The sequence below is a fragment of the Haliaeetus albicilla genome, chromosome 22 (assembly GCF_947461875.1).
Source record: "Haliaeetus albicilla chromosome 22, bHalAlb1.1, whole genome shotgun sequence".
Lineage (NCBI taxonomy): Eukaryota > Metazoa > Chordata > Aves > Accipitriformes > Accipitridae > Haliaeetus > Haliaeetus albicilla.
Genome location: NC_091504.1, coordinates 22,611,691 through 22,627,370, shown reverse-complemented (window position 1 = coordinate 22,627,370; position 15,680 = coordinate 22,611,691). Strand labels below are relative to the sequence as shown.

General features: G+C 43.9%; 1 long non-coding RNA gene across 4 annotated transcripts; it reads right to left on the bottom strand.

Annotated features, from left to right (window-relative positions):
- Positions 1-206: 206 nt before the first annotated feature.
- LOC104318967 (uncharacterized) lies at positions 207-15,635 on the bottom strand. Of its 4 annotated transcripts, none has more exons than XR_011329355.1 (3): positions 15,514-15,635; positions 11,057-11,146; positions 207-9,550 (listed from the first exon to the last, which is right to left on the bottom strand). It is a non-coding gene; the product is annotated as an uncharacterized lncRNA (long non-coding RNA). The 4 variants fall into 4 exon arrangements; XR_011329357.1 differs by having other exon boundaries at positions 207-9,493; XR_011329354.1 differs by lacking the exon at positions 15,514-15,635 and having other exon boundaries at positions 11,057-15,494.
- Positions 15,636-15,680: the final 45 nt, after the last annotated feature.

The window sequence follows — 15,680 nt, the reverse complement described above, 5'->3', positions numbered from 1 at the left end:
GTAATAAATGGTAATAACTGAGCTAAAGTGAAACCTTTTCAGATGTGAGAAGGTACTCCCGGTGTTAAGAAACAGCCTCATGGATTCGGTGATGATCCTTTTCTACTTCCACTAAGTGTTAATATTCCTTACTGACTTCAGTTGTAAAAGAATTGTACTCTAAATGCTGCAGACTTGTCATCTCTTCACAAGACAATACCCAAGAAAATTCTTACATGCCATGATCAGACATGCTTTTTAATATCACTCTGATTTTAACACCAAACCTACAGTAGACATTCAAAAGAGTGTCTGACCTAAGAAATGTCATAAGCTGTTTTTAATAACCTTGATCTTAAGATCTACCAGATCTTTAGCAATGAAAAACCAGCAGAAAATACAGATCTTTTACATTTACTAATCAAACAACTATTTTATCTTCTCAAAAAAAAACCCTACAGAAGTCATGATGGCATCCTGACATCACCTGCTAAAATGAAGGAGGGAAATAAGTAAGAAAAATGAGTTCTCTTGGATCTTTCTCATCCAGATGCAAAAGGGCCATCAAAGGAAGCTACCAATTAGTTTTAATTCAGAAGCCAGTCTTCAAGCAGATCCTGGTCTCTGACAATCTGCCTTTTCTCTGTAGCCTTAAAATTAGCCAGTCATCCGCACCTAGTTTCCACCACCATGAATCAAAACAGGACATTAGCTGTGATCATTTGGAAACAAGATTTACATTGTAGAAGCACATTGGCTGGTAGAACTTAACAATATGTGGTATTATCTCTATGTGTCACTATGTGTCTCTGTCATCCTAGAATGTCATCCCAGCAAAAGCAGTGTAAATTCCTTTCTTCCTAAATATGCTGCAAGAGCTCTGGTTTGTATGTTGCTGTAAAATGCAAAATAGTTTTCTAAAGAAAAGTTGCAAAACGTGCTTGAAGCTACGTGCTGAGGAGAGGCAAATCAAGTAACATACCAGACACCATGGATATCAGCTGAATTAGGGAAACAAACTTTATGGTCAAACATTTACTAATCCCACCCATAGCCTGCTTTGCCAGTAGCAAACAAGAGCTAGGTGTGGTGTCTTTGTTCCTACCACTGTCCTGCTTTCTTAGCCCATGCCACTGGCAAAGGCATTCTGTCTCTTCCTAGGTTCTCAGAGAAAAGATTCACCACCCCCTTCCTTTCTCTGAAGTTTCTCACTGTGGGCTTCCAGAGGGAATCTCGAAATTCATTGCTAGACACTGCCGTTAAAGTAGTATTTTTTAGTTTGGCTTTCTTGTGGAGCCTGAGGCAACTCAGCTTCAGAATATGGCCCATTTCATTCATTATTAGCCAAACGGAACCAAATTCCAAGGGTCTGGGTGCCCTGATGTCTGTAGCAGGGCAAAAGCATAAACACATTGACCTTCAAGAGAACTAACCATCGTTTCCAAAAGTTGTAGGCACAGAGAGCCTACTACCCCTACCCTGTGGAAGCCACCTAAACATCCCTCAGAAAAGACAGAAGATTACCAGCGTTTAGTTCAAGGTGGATAGAAGTGAATGGGATGGGTGATCAATGTCCTAACAGCACCTACTATTTATTCTATGCAATCTGAGTACTTCCAGTTAAACAAAACCCCGAGTATTACTACAGTCTAAATCCAAGTAGAGAGTTATTCTTATTCTGCAACAACCTACTGTTACTAATCTTGGGCTTTTCTCCATGGCTACCACATCAAAACAGGAGATAAAGATAAAAGATAGAATTTCTGCCAATGAAGTTTAAGTCCATCTCTCTGAAAAAAACAGGATACCAAGAAAACAATACATATGTTCAATGTCCTGCAGATTCTGAAATTTTCATGGAGATTTCTGTGCCACTCTTTCTTGCAGAGTCCCCATCTTTACTCAGTGTAGGGTTTGGTGGTGTTTGTCTTATGCAGAAATAACAAGAATTGTGAGTTTGTAAACACAATTGTTTTCTTTTAAGAAACACCTGTGTTTGTTAGTGTTTCCCTCTGAAAGAAATATTTCCTTTGGAAAACCACTAATTTTTCTCTCTGGCCAGTTCAAGAACAATTACAACATTTAACTATTCCTGCTCCCTGAGGTTTCATGGCCCACCACTTGAAGACCTGCTGAGGATGTGAGGATTCTTTGAGACACAACAAACCCACACCTAGGACACCCATCTTTGACCACACCTGCTATTAATGGGAGCCGAGGCCCATTGTCACCTCCCAAAGGCAGGAATGTAGAAATTTAAAGATCGACTCTTAGGGGACATTTCCAAGGTATGGACGTTACCTTTCAAACTTGAAGTTCCCCCAAGGTTTTGCTGGGACCTTATTCTCCATAAAGAGGAGTCTCTTTAAGCCGGAAATCCAGTCTGAGGTTTTTGTTGTCAATGAATCATTTTGGAACCAGAGTAAAAATCCACTCTAAAATAGTGTAGAAAAGAATGGCTCTTGAGATTTTTTTAGGCCAGCTCCTGACTTGGGGAGCTTGAGGCAAGTTCTAGAAGAGGGCAGTGTCATTAAACCCTTTGCTTTCTAGCTTGTGAAGACACCAGAATCTTTCCTGTGTAGTGTAAAAACTTCAGACTCCACAAACACTTCTTGATTGTTCCAGCCCACACAGCAAAGGTGACACAGCAGCACAGAGCAGCAGTCAAAACAAAATAGGAGTGGGAAATAGCGACAACATTTTGTCATGTAGTAATTGTCAAATCAGGGCCTGCTTGCTACACACACACACACACACACACACTCTCGAGTTTACAAGTTTGCTGTAGTTTAATTTACTCTTGGGCATAGCTTGGGAATGTTTCTAGAATAAAACCTTTTGGTGCAGCAGATAGCTTGGGAAAGGATTTGCCTCTGGGGGAAGGAAACAGTTTCAATCCCTCCTGTGTCTCTTGGAGGAATTTTTAATTTTAAAGCATTGATGATTATGCTAATTAGTGCTTACCCTCAAATGCCAATGGAATATAAATGTTGATAGTAGCTAAAACATAGTGCAAATGTGCAGCAAACTCTTCCTCCAGAGAGTCGTCTACGTTACACAATAGCTCAGCTGGGAAGAAGCAGCATTCTTCACATGGAAAAGCAAAGTAACTGTATCTTCGATCCATGTCATCCCAAGGTGGCATTTCTAGACTCTGCTAGATAGCCATGAATCAATTGTTACTTTATCACTTCGGCATGCTTTTCCACATAATACGTGTTAAAATGTCCAATAGAGTTCTCAGGTAAACACGAACCTTTCCCTTCGATCAGATGTATAAGCAACATCAAGGATTTAGCTAGGATTCCTCACATAAACTTGGATTACAAGTGAAGCTGTCTTAAGTTTGATCTTACAAGAGGCTGAAGACCCTGGCTCCAAAAGTGGATTTGAAGGGGGCTATTCAGGAGCCACATGAAGATTCCTCAGTACCTCTCCTGCTTTTCAGGCACCCTAAAAAAGACAAATTCTCCCACAATCTAACAGGAAAGAACTTGCAAAACAACTCTGCTTACCAAAACCCACACAGAAAAATTTTTGAAATCCTAAACAGAACACTTTAAAAATTTTAAAATTACTCTATTTTTAAATCTTCAGTGATTTTTATTTCCTAGCGCAAGCCTTTTTTCATCTAAGCATTATGAACTTTCATCCCAGTAGTACTACCATTACTTAATCCAAAGCCTTTAAAGCACATCAGGTTGTATGTCTGACTGCTGGGCTTAAACCTCTGGAGATACAGGTAGAATCTGTTGCACGATTCTGCCTGAAGCTGATTGCCTTTAGTTCCTAATAAAGTTCATCTGAAATACTTCAGACACCTCACAGTCTGTAGGGAGAACACTGTGTACCTGCTCATTTATCTCAGGGACAAAGTATTGACCTTGCTACAAAACTGAATTGGTTGTATAATGCCAGCTACACCAGCTTCTCTAAAAGTTTTTGTTTTCAGCCCAATCCATTGGTAAGAGCACCTGATAGGTGCCCGATCAGAGGTTTCCACATGGCTCAGTCCTAGTATACGGGACAGAGCAGCTTCTTGAATCCACAATACTCAATGACAAAGGGTTAGTTCAGCTGCACAGAACCTTCCTGCCAGAAGGACACTTGTTAGTCCAAGGAGTGCAAAGATAGGTGGATTTCAATGGATCAAGCTGACTTAGAACTTTGTAATCAACTCCTGAAGTTTTCCCTTGGAATTGTGGACCCCTGTATAGCTCATTTAAATCTACTGACAATAAGCTTCCTTGTCTTTGTGATCTTTTGCAGACTTCTTCATAGTAGTGCACAGAATTCCAAGGATTCATGTCCCATAGGTTGAAAAGAGTCCTAGAAAAACAGAATGACTGCACTTATTTTTCTGAAGATTATTTATTTGTTAGATTTCCCATCAGCACTGTCATAGGCTGAAATCTTGGCCCCAGCTGAACTCAACAAGAGTTTTGCCACTGATTCAAATGGAGCTAAAATGTCACTCCTGGTATTTGTCAAGTCAATTACATCCAGACAATACTTTAACATCTGGCTTCAACTGAACACACAGAAAAGTTCACTCCCTTAGTCTCTGAAGACAACACAGGGCATTGGCTATCACAATAAAAATGAAAAAATTGTTCTTGGCAAGCTGCTTGTAATGAAGACTGGATCTGTCCAGTGACACCATCGGAACCAAATCCCCATTCTTTAGCATATAGTTATTGGCAATAGCATCAACAGATTGTCTGTCATTTTCTGGGAAGAATGTCAAAAGCACCCATCTACTGTTGAAAGTCATTCTGTTGTAAAAACTTTGTTTAGAACAACAGATCCGTCCTCATCTGTGGTTTCTCACCGACGAGGGGGGTTTTCACCCAATTCATCTTCTGTTTCCCAAGCCACTGGAAGGTCCCTTGTTAGGTTAGGTAGCAGCTGTTCTATCTAAACACCTCTCTGACTATGGTGATCAAAGGTACGGCTGAAGGATAGCTGATTATAGAAGGACAACTGATGTGAGCTGGTTTCCCTCTCTAAAAACCCAGCTGAGACAAGGCATTATTGTTTTATTGCAAAATATTCAGGCTAGGTCAACTACAAGTGGGGTACATCTTTCCATGGCAGAAGAAAATAAAGCTATAGATTTATATGATCAGTGATGACTTAATAAATCTATTTGAATGGGAAGAATCATCAGATGACATCTGGAAGAAAAGGGATGTACAAAGAGAGGGGCTTTTATGCTTAAGGTAGACAAGGATCTGCACACTGTTGCTCCCTGCTCCAAGTACTGGTGAGTTACCATACTGCACACCTGTGCAAAACCAGCTTACTCCATTTTGTTCCATCCCCTGGGAAGCAAAACCAAAATCAGTCTCCAGTATCTGATGAGCCTTAATTCCCAGCACTTAAATAATTAGCTTCTCAAATGTACGAAAACAACTCTCATTTTCTGGATTAATGAAGGAAGCTGGGTTCCACTAAGAAAGCTATTATGGAGCTGCTAATGCACGGTTTGATTTCATCGCCTGCCACTAAACACAGAGCAATGTGGACTCCTGGGAGAACAAGAATACAAGGAGAGCAATGCTGGAGGGTTAAAGTGGAAGGCAGTGGGGAAAACCCTAGCAATACTTTGTGGTTTTATGCAGAGGGAGGGCTGGTTTTATTTGTGTGTCTGCTGAGTTTTATCTGGGTTTGTGAAGATGCTGTATAACCCAAAAGAGGGCTAAAGCTGAGGGAGATCATCAGGGATGGATAGTTTGCTTTAATCACAGACCGGGCAAAGGCAGTTTCTGAAACAGGATAACAGAAATGTAACACACACAGAAGGCTAAACCTTAGGTAGCCCCGCAGCAGCTTCTGCCCAGGTTCCATAGCTAGAGCAGTAGAGAATGGCAAAGAGCTGTAGTGCAATGTCTTTCACAGCTGAAAGGCTACAGTGGTACTGGAGCGTACTTGTCCTCCCTGTTCGTTTGGCTTATGAGTTGATAGGAGACTGCTTGCAAAAAGTCAGTCTTTTTCCTGCCTCATATTGGCAGGTACAGGCATATAAACTCTTTAAAACAAACTTCTTTCTTTTATATCTAGGCACAGGACTGGTGATTTCAGTTTTCCTAAGTGGATGGAGAAGGGACTGAGAAAATGTCAGAAACAACTGCAAAGGCTGGTTTGCTCTGCCCTGCGAGATTTAAACCTAGGCCATATTACATGAACAACTCAACACTGTTAGGACTGTTCCCTTCTCTTCTCTGCATCACTATTTTGCTGCCTTCCCCTGGACTCAATTTTTTCCACACAGGCAGAAGCGAAAGCCCACACTGAACCTCTCTTTGTGGTACATCGAATGGTGAACAGAAAATAACTAGGAAACCAGGGCTTTTGAGATGTAACTACAGCTATTCAACAAATGCGAAGTCATGCAACTTCTTAGACAAGCTGGAAAGATGGAAATGGAGATGGAAAGGCCTAGAGTGTGGATTTCCTTAGATTCTTCAACCATCAAAAAGCCCTTCAGTAGGTGTCATTCTCTCCCACCCATTAGTACATCCAGATTAGCAGACCTGCAGTTCTGGATGTGGATTTGGGTCTAAATAGCTTCTTACACTGAAATTCTTCTAACTGCAGTACTGTCAATATGCCCTCAAGCACGTAACATCTGTCACACCCTGCAAAACAAAACGAAACAAAGCAAAACAAAACTTTTGACCTCTGTAAGAAAAGCCAGAAATTGTAATGGAAGCCCCGAGTTAATAAAGAAACCTTGGACATGCAGCAGGAGTTGAGAGATTAATGAGGAAATCAATGGAACTGTGATGGTTTATGCAGCAAAGTTTGTGCTTCATAGCCCAATTTTCAGAGATGGGGACCAAGGACACTAGGGACCTGCAGATGGTTAAGAGCCTCAGTACCTTCCCAAATCAGGAGCAGTTTTCTAGAGGTGGCCATTCAAAATTAAGCACCTTTAAAAATGCAGAGATGCTGCTTCTTATGTCAGGGCTTGTTGGACCACTGACTTTAGAGGAGTTACACCCCCTCTAATTTAGCTGAAGCAATCAGGAAATAATTATGTACAGTGGAGAGTTAAAAGACAGTAATTAAACTGTACAAATAAATAACTTAAGTGACTAAAAAAGTCCACTCAAAGCCTACTTTTGGAGCACTATTTAATGTAAATGAATCACTTAGTGGACAATGCAACAATCATCTGTTCAGCTTCTATTCATTATCAAAAACAATACAAAAGGATTGGCAGGGAACAGCCATGTGCCAGAGGGAGCCCTTTAGGAAATACCAAAGAATCTGGACTGGCTTTTGTCTGTTCTTCTATTGTGTTCTGACAATGCTTCACTAATGAATGTCCAACGTCATTTTGGTTGTCCTTTCTTCCCCCCCCAAACAAATCAGTAGTAACCTTGGCCTTTCAGAATGAACTGAAATGCTTGTTCATGTTAGGAAGACTTCCACACATTATGTATCAATTTTGCCAAGGTCTAAGTGGCTGCGGATGTGTGGTCTCAGGCACCCTGGGAAATCCCACTGTAGCTGATGAGGCAAAATCCTTTGATTGGGCAAAAATCCATTAAGTTTTAAAGAAATCATCACCTATCTTTGAAATTTCAAATGCTTACTGAATTCAGTACTTCAATGAGTTGTATACTCAGTAAATTCATCTTTTGTTACTCAGTTTGAAATCACAGTAACCTCATTCTAAGAAATAAGCTACTTGTCAATAGGGAGTATTTGTACTGCTCATGCCCAGCATTATCTTGGGAGTTATCTGCAGGAAACTGCAAGCTAAAGGGAATCCCCATTAGGGATCTGAGGAGGTAAACACGCCAGGCAGACACCTATCTTAGAAGAAACAGAGGCTAAGACGACAGTATCAAGAGCAAAAATACTGTCATTATGCTTCAGAACTGACGGTCCACTGGCATTCACATCTCTTAGAGTTACTGGTTTGGAATATCTGAAAGTTCAAACTTGATGGTATAGGAGGGACCTGTGGGGGTACCCTTTTCTTACCTGGTTCCTTGGCTCACTCCTGCGTCGCTGCTGCAACTTACAGCTCCTGCAGTGTTGCTGGTTCAACTCTTTGCAGACCTGCAGTGCAAGCCAAATCACTGAAACAGTCTGAGTTAAAGAAAAAAGGGGGAAAAAAAAAAGAGACGAGTGGGGCAGATAGGCAGGCTTTGCTGCTGAGAAAAAGGCATGTGGAATGGCACCCAGATTTGACTTCTCAAGGTTGTCTCTGAGGCCGTGAAGTACAGGGTTTATTTTATTTCGTCTTAAACAAAATCTTAGACTCTGCAGCAAATTTCTGCAGCCAGAGATTATTTTTGTCAAATCCTGTGACGACAGAATATGTGGGTTTCTAGTAAACACTGTCTAAAATTTGAGATATAAAAGCACACTTCATAAAATCTTGCTACTAGCTCAGTCTTCCAAATATAATAGACAGAGATGGCATCAACCCCCCCTAGGGCTTGTGCTTGCAAAATCCCCACCAAGTTAGCTGCATAGCTTGGCTTGCAATTTGGGAGTTTTACTCACAGCATGTATTCGGAATGCCACTGAAGGTGGGACTCGAGGGGAGGGCTGCCAGCCCATAGTGGGACTATTCATGATATTACTATTTCCAGCTTCTTCCTGTCCTTCAGCTGGAGATCATTACTGTTGAAGCAGAGGCTGCAAAATGGGTGGCATATCTTCTCCATGGCCACCACAGTTCAGCGCATGGAGTAGTAATGCAACCTGAAATAGTTGGCAGTTTATATTAATACACTGGGCTGAGAATGGTGACACACGGTCCGGCCTGCCACCTCGAGTACTGGATAGAGATCTCTGACAGCAGGCTGGGGCAGCGACATCGAAAATCAGTCCGCCTGGAACTGCCAGAGCTCTCTGGGAGACACCATTAGTATTGCAACTACTGTGGTACTTTAGTTCAAGATACACAATTCCTAGTACCTACTAGGCAGAGCTGCTATGTAGAGTCATGAAAATGAGTGGTTATAATACCCTGGAGCAGGAATCCAGAATGTTGCCCTTTGACTAAATATTTTTACCACTGGACAGGGGTTGGGCAGGGAGGGACAACTACTCAGCTTCTGATAAACAATAGTTCATTTCGCAAGACCATTGCCACCATTTGCACTAATTGACACTTTTTTTATAGCAATCTCTGTTAAAAGACAAAAGATCTCAAGTATCCTTCTAAAAAGAAAAAAACCCCTGATTATGTTAACACACATTATATTAAAGGCATCATCCTAATACTGGGATACACTGAGAAGAAACCAGAATAATTAACCCCCTTTGTTTAACAAACTTCCCCAAAAATGTATTCAGTAGAATTCTGTTCCTCCCTGTTCTGGTAAAGAATTTTTTTTTGTTAGTCCCTCGAGTGGTTGCTTAAGTCAGGTCTCACTGTAATTACATACCTCACAGCAGTGCGGGGAGACTTAATTAAGAGAGTCACTGTAGGTGTGTTGTCAGACAGATACAACCTAGTCCTGCTGGAGGAGGCACTAGGATCCAGCTGCAGTGGGCATGTTAAGGAAGACAATTAAAGTTTGCAGAGGGTTTTGGGATCCTCCTGCAAAAAGCAACATGGACACACCCAGCAGCCTTTACTCAAAGCCCCTGAATTCCATCAACAGGGAGTCTGTGGTTTTAAAAATCTCTCTGTACTCACCAGGAGACGCTCTGCCACACCGCAAGATTTCATATTCTCCCCCCCCCACCCCGTTCTCCCCCCCTTTCAAAAAGTGTGACTCACCAGTTTCAAACGGTGACATTTCATTCCCAAACTATTCTGGGAGCAGCTGGCTCCACAACACATGGGGATGTGGGGAAAAGGGAGGAGGGAGGGAAGAGCCAGATTGCAAAGTGAAAACCACTCATTCTCTCCCCCACACAGGTATGTTGCTTTTAAATTTCAGAACCACATAATTTGGGACATGCTGGCAAATTCCATCACAGGAAAACAATAAAACAAACACATTTCAGGAAAAAAAAAAATCTACACGCACCACTGATGCAATTCTCTTAGCCAGGAGGGACTGGGAGAGTGGCTTGCTCTCCAGATCTAATAGATGTGAGGAAATGCACTGTCCCCACTTCTCAATCTTCCACGAGTTTGAACCCTGCAGTTCTGGGCTGCTCCTTCAAACAGTTTCTCTGTGATGCAGACCCAGGGTTTAGTCATCAGCAATATCTTACTGATGATGAACAAATATATGTGCTGTGGGAAGATGACAACAGGGGAATGACAAAGAAATCACTGTCAGCTCCCAGTCCCGAGAGGAGTTTTGTGTCACACTGCAGTTTAGCATAGCTTGTGTCCCTGCTGTGGGGACGTCACTGCCATAAGCGTAACATCCAGCACGTGAGGGCAGGGCTGCTGCGGGCACCGGCCTTGTGGGCTTGTCAGCACACACGTGAAACTGCTGCCACTGGTGCAGTGCCACAGGCAGAAGCATAATCTCCCTTGGCCTCAGACTATAAATCTGTGCATGGCTGATTGGTGGCATAGCAGCAATCCAGCCCCATTCATTAACGTTTGTAAAATTCCATGGGGAGGGAGCTGTACGTGATGTAACCTTGCAGCCTCCCCGATGGGAGTGTCCGGATGCACGTTTGCAGCGTGCGAGGCAGCCTGGCACGAAGGCACGGGCACAGTGGGCTGCAGGTAGCCCTGCGAGTGCACGAATGTGAACAAACACCATCGCTGCTGACGAGTGCCAGAGGGGCGAGAGCCTCGGGTCAGACTCGGAAGGGGCCCAGCACGGGATGGTTATCGTCTGTGTGTGTGCCAGGTTGGGGTGCTGGGGGCAGGCAGCCCCATTTGCCCTGCACACGCTGTCACGGATGATGACAGCGCACCACCACACACCCTGCTGTGCCTCATACTGTACGAGCTCATAACCCGATCCCCGTGCGTGTCTGCACAGGAAATGTTTGATTACAATTTCATTCATCTCCTCTGCTGCCTTTATAAAAAGGAAGGCTGTTCTTGTGGCTTTTTCTACCCAGCAGCAGCTTGGGACCTTGCATTGGCAGATTCAAGCCTGTTCCCGTTCTTTACCTAGGGAAGCCTTACCAAGATCAGTGCTCCTTCAAGTAAGAGGAGGCTGGCTCTCTGCTTGATACTGGCATACAGCAGCAATGACCTTGGCTAGGTAACAATCTCCTGAATACAAAGACGGATATAAAAGCAGCAATTCCCTTTAAAAAAAAAACACAACCAATCTTCTGCTAAGGTAGGGAAAGGCAGTGGTTTGTTAAATAAATGCATCTGTCAGAGCTGGATTTTTTTTCCCAGCTTCCCTAAATGCCCTTCACCAGCAGAGAGGGGGAGGGGACCTGCTCTTTGAAGCCTTTTCCTTATGGGAATAGAAAACACGGAAAGAATTCAATTCTCTGCCACAGCCCAGCAGCACTGATACACGCTTCAAAAACCAAAGCCCAGAAGACAAGCTGGCTGGTGGGTGCGGGTGGCTTGGAGCCGGTATTACCACCAGATTAGCCTTGCTCAATATCCAGCATTACTGAGTGTCCCCCGTAGTGTTGAAGCACAGAAAGAAGAGGGGAAGGAATGGAGACTGGGGAAGAAAAATTAGGAAATTCTGTGCAGAAAGCAACTGCCGTTATTCAAATCTTTGATCAAAAGCACCATCTAGTGAAGAAAAGGATCACTGCAGCTGGCATTGCTCTCGGGCAGCTGCATCAACGACAAATGGAATTTGACTTTCACCACAGGTTTGCCTACTAAAAAAACCAAATATCACCATATGCACAGCCCGCGCTGTATCTGAGTGAACAAGAACACGTCCAAAAATTGCCACCCTCTGTGTAAATATTTCTCCAGTGGAAACGTGTTCTCTTCCTCCCATCATCGCCCACCAGAGAATCTCAGCCACCCTGAAACCCGCAGGGAACGAGGCACCACAGGAAGAGAATGATTTCCATGTCATAATCTGGGAGCTAAGGAAAAGAAAAGGTAAGTGACCGGTCCAAGGTCATGCAGGAAGCCAGAGGCAGATCCGGGAATAGAGATCAGCCACCCTGGACCCAGGGATGCCTGAACAATAGCACAGCCTCTCCCTCTGTTGTCATTTAACTCTTTCCTAACCCACCAAAAAGCAGAAGAGGGATAAGCTAGACACTTCTCTGCATATGTGCCTGCTGCCTTACAGCTCTCAGGGGCCCAGCCCTCAGACCTCACCTGCTTTCACCATTCTAAAACAATGAGGGAAGGCAGCAGGGAAAGACAGGGTTGGATATCCTGAGGTCAGTGAAGCTGCGGGTAGGAGATATTTCTATGCACCCGACCTGAGCTGTCCACTCAGCAATTAAAGCAATGGAAATGGTACCTCAGCTTTGCCATGTCCCTATTTCTGTGTGTGACAAAACATCACTATCTCCCCTGGAGGCGTTCAACTCAGTTAAAATGGTTGTGGTGTTTGTTTGAGGATCTTTAGCTGCAGGAAGAGAGGATATTGCTCCCTCTTCCCCAGCTTTTGGGTTAGCTGCAAAGATCACGGATTTGCAGCACGATGATACATCAGAAATGCAGTCTCACCGAGTCTACACTGTTTTCATACTGAGCTTGGAAATGCTGCAGTGCAGGGTCTGGAGAAGACAGTCATTATAAACAACTGGAATGAAACCTCATAGAAACTAACTTAAAAAAACAGACTCAGGTGGTGCAAAAACCTGTGAGTGCAGTGAACTGAACCTAGAGCAAAATTCTCCCAGAGAGAAGAGCTGAGAGAAGTAGTGACCACGTGTCCAGCAAGAGTTCTCCGAAAGGAGCGTGATGTCCTCGAGTCAGAGCCCAGTTCCAAACCAGAACTATATCTGGTGCAAAAATCAAGACCATCTTCTCAGGTCCACTGCCTGGAAGGGACACAGATGACTGATCTGCACAGAGCTGCAGGGGCAAAGAATGGAAAAGCCCCAAGAAGCCCTTCTTTCTCTGTTTTCCACCATAGGTCTCTGTTTCTTCCTCCAACACCCTAGTCTGTTTTCAGTCACTCCTATAAACCCAATCTATGCAAGCAGTGAGGGGAGGAGGAGAGTCTGCACTCTTGCATCAGAGGCTGAGACAAGAAAATCATTAATCATGCCACAGCCCTTTGAACATTTAAATTTTCCAGCCAAAGGCACTGTGAAATTGGGAGCTTTCAGTTAAACTAGTTCAAGGATGTTTTCCCTGGGGAAGGTTTTTGTTACCCTGTGGGGATTTCCGCACATATCTTTGCGTGTAGGGTAAGCAACCAAAGCTTTTCTTAAGAGAGAAGCTACATCTTATACTCCTTGAAAAAAGGTGACAAATGAGAGCCTGGAAGAACTAGAGCACAAAATTGTTGCCCTAGAGAATAGGGTTAAAAGGCTGTAGATCTGCATTCAGTGATGCTTGCAGTAAAGCAGATGTCACCCAACACAAGTGCAAATAGTTCCTTGAGTTTGGAGATGTTCTTCTCCCCTCAAAAATGAGCTCTTACACTTCAGGAGGGCAGCGATAGAACAGCAGGATGTTTGTCAAGGAAGTGTTAAAATGCTAAAAGGATTCCAGCCCCTTGCAGTTCTGCCGTGACACAGTGAGAAAGAAAAGAGGAGACATTGACTGCTAATAAAACCAACAGTCGTAGTTTTGGAAGACTATATCAACATTTACCAGACCTGTATGGTCTCCAAAACAAAAGTCCTAGATTCAGGAGAGATTCCCCTCTAATGTTTCTGAGAACAAAGGCATGTCCACCTAAGTCAGTCACCTAACTGCCATCCAACCTGCAATGTGTGAATCAGCAGGTTTAAATCAAAGGTGAATTTGTTGCTAATTACACTAGGTTAACCTAAGAAATTAGAATCCCAATCAAAGCAACAAAGCCAAGCCTTAGCTCAATGAATTTCCTTCTCTAATTGCAACTCCAGCCTAAGCCTTCACTGTATGACTCGCTAGTCATACAGTCACTGCAGGGCACTTGGTTTCAATCAACTTTGCCAGCACGTACCAGTCTGGTGACAGACTATTCCCTGTTAAAATAAAAAGGCTAGCACATAGCAGGTAAATGACCACAGGAGCTTGGATGGAGCTCTCAGGCAACTGCTGCTGAAGAAGGAGAATGCATTAGGCTACAGCTCATCCTGCCCCACTTTGGTGGGGAAGATGGTCTGAAATGGCTTTTTCCAGCTCTGATTTTCAGAAGACTGAACTGACAACGGCTTCCAGTAAGGTTGCCATGCCATAAATTACCTTCTTTGGTTTTTTTGTTTTTTTCAATATCTTTTGTGTAAATAAAATTATTCTTTCCTTTCATTTTGCATTGGTCCTGAAGCCAGAAAAGTGCATTACAATCAGAGCTTTTGGAATGTGATTTTTTAGGAAGATCTTGAATTCTTTTCTCCTTTTTCCTGAAATACCGATCCCTTACTAATGGCAAACTTACTGAAATGAATTCCCAGCTTCAGTGTATTTTCCTTAATAGAAGAGAGGAGCAGAACACTGTTGTCATAAAAACTTATGATAAAACTGTCTTTCAAATAGCTGTCATAAAAAGCTATCCTTTATTTTGCTGCTGTTCACAGGAAAAGGCATCTTGGATTAACTGCCTTTGTCTCTGGATAACGCTAAAGTATTTCCGACTACCTCTATATATGTATCTTCCGCTCGCACACAGCATAACGAATAGGTGGAAAACCTCCCTGTGCTGGGATGAAGCCGTGCACCCTTTCCTTCCTCAGGGCAAAAAAAGCTCCTTACACCACTGAGTCCATTGGGACTTTGGGCTTTTGGGATCACCTGGGGCCTCTGCTTTCCAAAGGCCTGGTCAGAGTTGTGCGACAGCCTGGTAATGCTCTATTGTCCCTTATCAGTGCCATTACCTCAACTAGGAGATTTAAAGCCCCAGCACCTGTAGCACAATCAGGCCTCATTTCATCACCAACAAGCTGAAATGCTTCCCTACCACTGCTGCGGTCTGTGAGCATCACTGTACAGAGCTCGTTTAAAAACGGAGAAATCAATTTCCCCTGATCATGGCTTTGAAAGGGATTCTGCACAAATGCCTCTTTTTCTCCTTCTACAGGAATTCACCCACTGTTCCTCATAGTCACATGTTGCAGACAGTCCTGTCACATGCAGTTTGCCCACCTTCAACTTTCACGCAGGGACATTGAAGAAGAGAACAGAACTTCGGTCAGTGTCATCAGCAGTGTGCACATAAAATCATGACCACTGCAAATGGCAAGTCTTCCAAGCTCATCAGAGACCCTGCTTGGGGGTCAAACTGGTAATCACAAAAGGCTCCCCCCAAAACAACCCACGGACACAGCCCGCCCAGCTCAGCCGCGTAGGAACAGCCAAATTTCCGTGTCTTGAATCTGAGGGTAAAACTTAGCCTCAGCTGCAGGTGCCTGGTGAAGCCAAGCTGCACCCCCCTACCCCCTTCTCCCCCCTCTACCCCTTCCCGGCCCTCCCTGCCCCCTTCAGCAAACCCCACCCAGCAGCTCGGCCGGAGGCGACCCTGGAAGGAGACGGGGGGTAAGCAATACCCATAACGAAGGGCTGGAGTCCCAGGTTCCCGGTGGAAAAGCCTCGGCCTCAGCGCTGCGGGGTGGTGAGGGAGGTGGGGGGGAAGGCAGGACCTCCCGGCACCCGCCATTGGGGATTGGGGGGGGGGCGGAACCCTGGGGCGGGAGCTCCGCTCTCCGCCCGGGCG